The sequence below is a fragment of the Biomphalaria glabrata genome, chromosome 4 (genome assembly GCF_947242115.1).
Source record: "Biomphalaria glabrata chromosome 4, xgBioGlab47.1, whole genome shotgun sequence".
In the NCBI taxonomy this organism is placed as follows: domain Eukaryota; kingdom Metazoa; phylum Mollusca; class Gastropoda; family Planorbidae; genus Biomphalaria; species Biomphalaria glabrata.
Genome location: NC_074714.1, coordinates 19543233 through 19552701, shown reverse-complemented (window position 1 = coordinate 19552701; position 9469 = coordinate 19543233).

Genomic DNA, 9469 nt, shown 5'->3' with positions numbered 1-9469 from the left:
TACCTTAACAGCATTGAGCGAGCAGACATGAAATGCAGGTCGACCACCGTTGAATGGAATTATCAGTTCTTTGTGTAATGCGAGGAAATCTAACCCAAGCACTACATCAGTGCAAAGTTCATCTAGTAACGAAAGTTTGAATTGATTGTAAACTTCCCCTTTGTATTTTAGCGATGCAAACGTGTGGCCTCTTGTGACGCTTGACAGTTGAGATGACGCCATAGAAATTTTGTGCTTTGAACGTGTCACTGACCAATCGTACTCTCTTGGTATGTTTGAAGAAATGTAGCTTTCCCCGCTACCTGTATCAATTAGGGCTTTTAGGTTCACGCCATTTACAGAGATGTGTACTGTTGATTTAGTTAAACCAGGTACAGACGAAGTAGCAATTAGTGATGTTAGATGTGTAGAGTCCTTAATGCAGCTACAATCTTTACAAGATTGTCTTTTAATCTCGTGGCTAGGAGATGTTTTGACTTTTGTTTTGGTTATAGGAGTGTTGCGAGACCTGCAAACCTTCGAAAAATGTCCATTTTTCCCGCACGAATGACACATGCAGTCTTTGGCAGGGCATTTCGCTCTGAGATGCCGACTACCTCCGCAAAAGAAACATTTAGTATTCACTGTTGCGATTGTTTCTGAGTCCACCATTTCTTCGGTTGAAATTGCCGATGACGAAAGAGGTGACTCTACCAATTGAGACGGATTACTAAACGAACTGGATTCTTTTTGGGCCATGTCGAGAGTCTTGGCAATATCTAAAGCCATTTTCAAGTCAAGGGATCTTTTCTCAAGTAGCCTCTGTCTAATTACACTAGAACGCATGCCGCTAACAAAGGCATCGCGAATGGCGTCCTCTTCATTTTTGTCAGCACTGACAGCTCGGAACTGACAATCTCTGGCCATCACTCTCAGCTTGTGTACAAATTGATCAAGACTTTGATCGACTTCTTGTTTGCAAGTTGCAAGCAAATGTCTGGCCAATGTTTCATTAGGGGCCTTCACAAATAAATTCTCAAGAATAGATTTTGCTTCTGAGTATTTAGAACAGGTAGAAATATACTGATATAAGGATGGAGACACAAAGTTGCATAGCAGGTCAAACTGTTCGCTTTCACTAGCCCCTACCTTCGTTGCGAATCTGTCAAAACAAGAAATCCAATGTTTCCATGTAACTGAAGCATTAGTTGAACTAGGATCAGCATCCAGTCTATTGGGACGCAAAAACTTGTCCATTTAAGAATGGTTCTATTGAAATAAATTGTAATATACTAAGTCAATTCATAACCTTAGAAACAAGGCTTTATTTCAATAAAACACGACTGATACACACAATAACACAGTACAGACTGGTCACGATTCACAGACTACGATAATGCGAACACGATTACAAATACTAGCACGATTACAAGCACGGGTAACACACAAGTTCATTTAACGATCACTCCAGTGTGCTACATATTTGTCTTATGATTTTCTCAGACTGCAGCTCTCGTTCCTCGAACTCCGGCGTGTCATGACTACAACAATGACCAATTAGGGTGACTGGATAAGTCGAGCTGACTGTAACTTAACAATTACCAATTAGGGTGACGGGATAAGTCGAGCTGACTGTAACTTAACAAAGACCAATTAGGGTGACGGGATAAGTCGAGCTGGATGTAACACAACAATGACCAATTAGGGTGACGGGATAAGTCGAGCTGACTGTAACTTAACAAAGACCAATTAGGGTGACGGGATAAGTCGAGCTGGATGTAACTCAACAATGACCAATTAGGGTGACGGGATACGTCGAGCTGACTGTAACATAACAATGACCAATTAGGGTAACGGGATAAGTCGAGCTGGATGTAACACAACAATGACCAATTAGGGTGACGGGATAAGTCGAGCTGACTGTAACACAACAATGACCAATTAGGGTGACGGGATAAGTCGAGCTGACTGTAACACAACAATGACCAATTAGGGTGACGGGATAAGTCGAGCTGGATGTAACACAACAATGACCAATTAGGGTGACGGGATAAGCCGAGCTGGATGTAACACAACAATGACCAATTAGGGTGACGGGATAAGTCGAGCTGGATGTAACACAACAATTACCAATTAGGGTGACGGGATAAGTCGAGCTGACTGTAACTTAACAAAGACCAATTAGGGTGACTGGATAAGTCGAGCTGACTGTAACACAACAATGACCAATTAGGGTGACGGGATAAGTCGAGCTGGATGTAACACAACAATGACCAATTAGGGTGACGGGATAAGCCAAGCTGGATGTAACACAACAATGACCAATTAGGGTGACGGGATAAGTCGAGCTGGATGTAACACAACAATTACCAATTAGGGTGACGGGATAAGTCGAGCTGACTGTAACTTAACAAAGACCAATTAGGGTGACTGGATAAGTCGAGCTGACTGTAACACAACAATGACCAATTAGGGTGACGGGATAAGTCGAGCTGACTGTAACATAACAAAGACCAATTAGGGTGACTGGATAAGTCGAGCTGACTGTAACACAACAATGACCAATTAGGGTGACGGGATAAGTCGAGCTGACTGTAACACAACAATGACCAATTAGGGTGACGGGATAAGTCGAGCTGACTGTAACACAACAATGACCAATTAGGGTGACGGGATAAGTCGAGCTGACTGTAACATAACAATGACCAATTAGGGTGACGGGATAAGTCGAGCTGACTGTAACTTAACAAAGACCAATTAGGGTGACGGGATAAGTCGAGCTGGATGTAACACAACAATGACCAATTAGGGTGACGGGATAAGTCGAGCTGACTGTAACTTAACAAAGACCAATTAGGGTGACGGGATAAGTCGAGCTGGATGTAACTCAACAATGACCAATTAGGGTGACGGGATACGTCGAGCTGACTGTAACATAACAATGACCAATTAGGGTAACGGGATAAGTCGAGCTGGATGTAACACAACAATGACCAATTAGGGTGACGGGATAAGTCGAGCTGACTGTAACTTAACAAAGACCAATTAGGGTGACGGGATAAGTCGAGCTGACTGTAACACAACAATGACCAATTAGGGTGACGGGATAAGTCGAGCTGACTGTAACACAACAATGACCAATTAGGGTGACGGGATAAGTCGAGCTGACTGTAACACAACAATGACCAATTAGGGTGACGGGATAAGTCGAGCTGACTGTAACACAACAATGACCAATTAGGGTGACGGGATAAGTCGAGCTGGATGTAACACAACAATGACCAATTAGGGTGACGGGATAAGCCGAGCTGGATGTAACACAACAATGACCAATTAGGGTGACGGGATAAGTCGAGCTGGATGTAACACAACAATGACCAATTAGGGTGACGGGATAAGTCGAGCTGGATGTAACACAACAATTACCAATTAGGGTGACGGGATAAGTCGAGCTGACTGTAACTTAACAAAGACCAATTAGGGTGACGGGATAAGTCGAGCTGGATGTAACACAACAATGACCAATTAGGGTGACGGGATAAGTCGAGCTGACTGTAACTTAACAAAGACCAATTAGGGTGACGGGATAAGTCGAGCTGGATGTAACTCAACAATGACCAATTAGGGTGACGGGATACGTCGAGCTGACTGTAACATAACAATGACCAATTAGGGTAACGGGATAAGTCGAGCTGGATGTAACACAACAATGACCAATTAGGGTGACGGGATAAGTCGAGCTGACTGTAACTTAACAAAGACCAATTAGGGTGACGGGATAAGTCGAGCTGACTGTAACACAACAATGACCAATTAGGGTGACGGGATAAGTCGAGCTGACTGTAACACAACAATGACCAATTAGGGTGACGGGATAAGTCGAGCTGACTGTAACACAACAATGACCAATTAGGGTGACGGGATAAGTCGAGCTGACTGTAACACAACAATGACCAATTAGGGTGACGGGATAAGTCGAGCTGGATGTAACACAACAATGACCAATTAGGGTGACGGGATAAGCCGAGCTGGATGTAACACAACAATGACCAATTAGGGTGACGGGATAAGTCGAGCTGGATGTAACACAACAATTACCAATTAGGGTGACGGGATAAGTCGAGCTGACTGTAACTTAACAAAGACCAATTAGGGTGACTGGATAAGTCGAGCTGACTGTAACACAACAATGACCAATTAGGGTGACGGGATAAGTCGAGCTGACTGTAACATAACAAAGACCAATTAGGGTGACTGGATAAGTCGAGCTGACTGTAACACAACAATGACCAATTAGGGTGACTGGATAAGTCGAGCTGACTGTAACACAACAATGACCAATTAGGGTGACGGGATAAGTCGAGCTGACTGTAACACAACAATGACCAATTAGGGTGACGGGATAAGTCGAGCTGACTGTAACATAACAATGACCAATTAGGGTGACGGGATAAGTCGAGCTGACTGTAACATTTCTTATCTCGCCAATGTATTTATTCATAGGCAGTGGATGACCTATTCAAAGACCCGTTTCGCTATATTCATGTCTAACCCTGACGCCCCTCTCTCTCACACACACACACGAATATATATATATCAATATAACTTTCCATTGTTTCATTCCAGACTCCCCCCCCCCCAACCACATCATCCATGAGAACAATATTCTATATTTTATTGCCATTGGCGCTATTTTGTCATCACTGTTTTGTCGGCGCATTATTGTCAGCGCCATTTTGACTAAAATATCTTGTCGGTGCTATTTTATCGGCTCACGTTTTACAATTTAAGTTTTGCGTTTTCTAACTGTTATCAGCATGTCCTCATCGTTAGGCTTGTTTGCCATTTAGATCATGTTTTACATTTCCTTCTATAGCATCTCGATTCTTCCTAATCCTCCAAATTTCGCAAGCACTCAGTGAAGACTGGAATACACACATAGAAAGTGTTCTTTATATTTTTGGTGCTTTAAGGCAATTGTACTTTGAAACCAATGAAGCTAGAAAATGTTCTGTTTCTTGTGCATAATGTAGGACAGGGGTTGATAATTACAAAACCTATAGGCCTATAAACTCTGTCTGTCTGTCTGGTAAAAAGTTTGCACACTTTATTTCCCCAAAAACCAATCTCAGATCAAATTGAAATTTTGCTCAATTATTTCTGTACCTGACAGAACAAGAACCAATTTAAAATTGTGTACGAATTAGTCAATAACTATTGGTAATTTATTATTTTGTTTGGTATTGAGCAAGGGTAAGAACTTGTACTTGACAGATGTGGTGCAATAATTTGAATTAGTCCCCTTTATACTTTGTGTAGAGAAGTAGGTCCTGGCTTTAAGAATTGAAACTAACAAGAGATAACTATAAAACCTTTTATTTTTAACCAGCATTTCGCTCGCACAGTGGTTTCAAAAAAAAAAAAAAAAAAAAAAAAAAAAAAAAAAAAAAACTAACAGAAAACTGCCAACACAGAACACATTAATAACATACCGGTACTTGAGAAAAACACGTGAAGACACTGAATATTACAACAACGGAGACTACAATAAAGCAGAGAGAAACTAATACACAACATACATAAACATAAATACACATATAAATAAAAAAAATTCCGGTGTTTGAGGTCAGTCAAATTTATAGTCACTTGTTCTTTCGGATTTGACCACTCGGCCTGACCTAGTTGTATGAGTTGTCGACCCATGTGACTTAGGTGTCGGTCCATTTTACCTTTACCTATCCCTTTGTCTGTTGGGCCGTTGGGGCACCAAGCAGGATTTGTCGACCGTCTTTCTCCATTCCTCCCTGTCTTTTGCCTTTTTAAAACCTCCATCAATGGTAGGTCGGTCCATTCTTTTATTTTGTCCTCCCATCGCTTTCTCTGTCTGCCTCTTCTTCTTTTTCCTGTTCCCTGAAGGAAGGTCTTTGCGAGCCCCGTGGATCTTGTAATATGGCCATATATTTTTAGCTTGCGTTTCTTTACAATAGTTAGCAGGTCATCATGGGGTCCGATCCCTGCAGTAACCCTGTCTCTAATTTCTTGGTTTATGATGCTGTCTTTGAAAGTGATGCATAGGATCCTTCCGTAGCATCTCAATTCCATTGCTAGGATTCTCCTATCCTCTCTAGCTCTGCAGTCAGCGTCCAAGACTCGCAAGCATATAAAAATATGGCCATGACCAGGGAGCGCATACGTCTGATTTTGGTACCGAGGGCCAAGCCCTTGTCTTTCCAAATTATTTTCAGTTTTTAAAGGCTGCTTTGGACTGTGCTATTCGGGTCAGTAGTTCGGGTTTTGTTCCCTCACCTGAGACAATATATATAGCTCCGAAGTATTTGAAGCTGTTAACACTAATCACCTTTTTACCTCCAATACTGATGCCTCTTTTAAAGCCCTGTTGGCTATTGGTCATAATTTGTATTTTTTTCGGCATTTATTTGCATGCCATATGCTGCGGAGGTCTTGTCAATGCGCATCACAAGGTCAGCTAGTTCTTCTTCTGTCCCTGCTAGGCCACCAATGTCATCTGTGAAGCGCAAGTTAGTGATTCCTCTTCCATTATAGAACTTTTAAAAGGCTGCAACCATGTTATTTTATCAATTATGATTTAATTACAAACACCAATGTTTAAGATACAACTCCATTTTATTAACATCAACAAGAAGAGAAAAACAAACAAACAGAAGACTGTCTACACTAATAACATACTTGAGAAAAACACGTGAACACACTGTACATTCACTAGCGGATCCAGAACTTTGGAGTGGGGGGGGGGGGGGGCGATTTTTTTCCAAACCCTAACCCTAACGCCCAGTAAACCCTAACCCTATACATAAACGTGCGTACAGCATAAATATATATATATATATATATATATATATATATATATATATATATATATATATATATATATAATAAGCAGTATTTCTCAGTATTTTCTTGCATTCTTCACTGAAGAAACGCATTCTCCTGACATCTACAGCTCTTTATCCACCAGTGGAGTTTGGGGCGAAGCCCCGACGCTAAAAAGCGTTTTCTTGCATTTTTCACTGCAGAAACGCCTGCTCCTGACATCTACAGCTCACTATTCATCAGTGAGTTTCGGGGCGAAGCCCCGACGCTTAATGCGTTTTCATGCATTCTTCACTGAAGAAACGCATTCTCCTGACATCTACAGCTCATTATTAATTAGTGGAGTTCGGGGCGAAGCCCCGACGCCAAAAAGCGTTTTCTTGCATTTTTCACTGCAGAAACACCTGCTCCTGACATCTACAGCTCACTATTCATCAGTGAGTTTCGGGGCGAAGCCCCGACGCTTAATGCGTTTTCATGCATTCTTCACTGAAGAAACGCATTCTCCTGACATCTACAGCTCATTATTAATTAGTGGAGTTCGGGGCGAAGCCCCGACGCCAAAAAGCGTTTTCTTGCATTTTTCACTGCAGAAACGCCTGCTCCTAACAACTACAGCTCACTATTCATCAGTGATTTTCGGGGCGAAGCCCCGACGCTAAAAGCGTTTTCTTGCATTTTCATTTTTTTTTTTACATTTTGTAATTTCGTAACTATAATACAAAAAGAAAAAGTATTGCTTTGTCCGATAAGGGAAAGGAGATGGCATGTATCGCCCCTCCCACCTTTTTCCTTTTATATTTACTAATCATAAAATTTGAAATTAGAGTGTGGTGCGACATAATATACAAATGGTTTCACATATCAATTATATAGATATTGAACTATTTTTGTTTCGCAAACTATGATTCTTCCATAAAAATAGGACCACTCCCCACTCAGAGGGCTAGAGCGGGGAGGGCAGTACATGCAATCGCCCCCCCCCCTTACCCCACCGAATCTGCCAAGATAACAGAAGGGGAGCGACATAATATCAAATTTATATATCAATTCAACTAATCTTGCTCACAAACTATGATTTCTCCATAAAAGTAGGACCGCCCCCCCCCCCGGTGGGAAGGGCAGTAGAAGTTTCGCCCCCCCCCCCCCCCCAACAATCGGAAAATAGGGGAACGACATAATATAGAGATCGGTTAAAATATCAATAACAAGTTTTAATCATATAGATATTTAATTGATTCTTTTAGCAAGCTGTGATTTCTACAAATAAATTGGACCGCCCCCCCCCACTCAATCGTTTATGGTTGGGGGTGGGGCGGATTGATGCTATCGCCCCCTCCCGACCCCACCAAATCGGCCAACATACTAGAGGGGGGGGGCGAAATAATCTAAAAATAGTTTGAAATATAAATAATTAGTATATATTATTAACATAAGTAAAAAATTCGTATACAAATTGTGTGACTTCTATACTAAAATTCGTCCGCCCCCCCCCCCCCCGACGAGCGGCCGAGTGTGTACATTAGAACAAGGAAGACCATAGGAGAACAAATTGATGATTTTTCAAAAGGTTTAGATAATAGTGAACAAATAGATGCTATCTTACTAGATTTTTCTAAGGCTTTTGACAAAGTTCACCACCATTATATAGTTTGCTTTTAAAAAATTAAAATATTTCGGCATTAATGGTCCACTGCATCAGTGGATTAAAGATTTTCTGATAGGAAGAGAACAAACTGTAATAATAAATGGCTCTAAATAACACCGATAACAGTAAACTCAGGTGTTCCTCAAGGAACAGTCTTGGGTCCACTACTATTTTTAATTTACATAAATGATTTACCAAATTGCATTACTTCAGGAACAAACGTTAGATTATTTGCAGATGATTGCATAATATATAGAACAATAAAAACAACACAAGACACAGATATTTTACAAAGAGAATTAGATGAATTACAGTAATGGGAATCAAATTGGAGCATGTCTTTCCACCCAGAAAAATGTCAGTTGTTAAGAGTAACAAAAAAACTAAAACAAATTAATTCCACTTATCTTATTCATGGCAAACCAGTAACACAGACTAAAAACGCAAAATACCTAGGTGTTATAATAAATGAAAAACTGTCATGGAATCCACATATTGATGAAACTATAAAAAAAAATCAAACAAAGCATTAGGATTTATTAAAAGAAATTTCTATAAATCAAATAAGAACATAAAACTAAAATGTTATTTAACCTTTGTTAGGCCAATAATAGAATATGCATCCTCCGTTTGGGATCCCTCAACTCAAGAAAACATTAAGAAACTGGAACAGACACAAAATAGAGCAGTGAGATTCATAACAAACGAATATTCACATTTGACTAGAGTAACACCTTTAGTAAAATCACTAAATTTAGAAAGCCTTCAGGACAGAAGACTCAAAAGTAAAGTAGCAATTATACAGAAAACACTGAACCATATAATCTTCAAATACAAAAACAAAATTTAATAAAATACTCTGAAAGACACAAAGATAAAGGCACATTCCTCGTCCCATATGCTAGGACAAATTTGTACAAATACTCCTTCTTCCCTGGTGCTATTAGAGCATGGAATGGGTTGACTGAGCTAGCCAGGAAAACCAGTGAC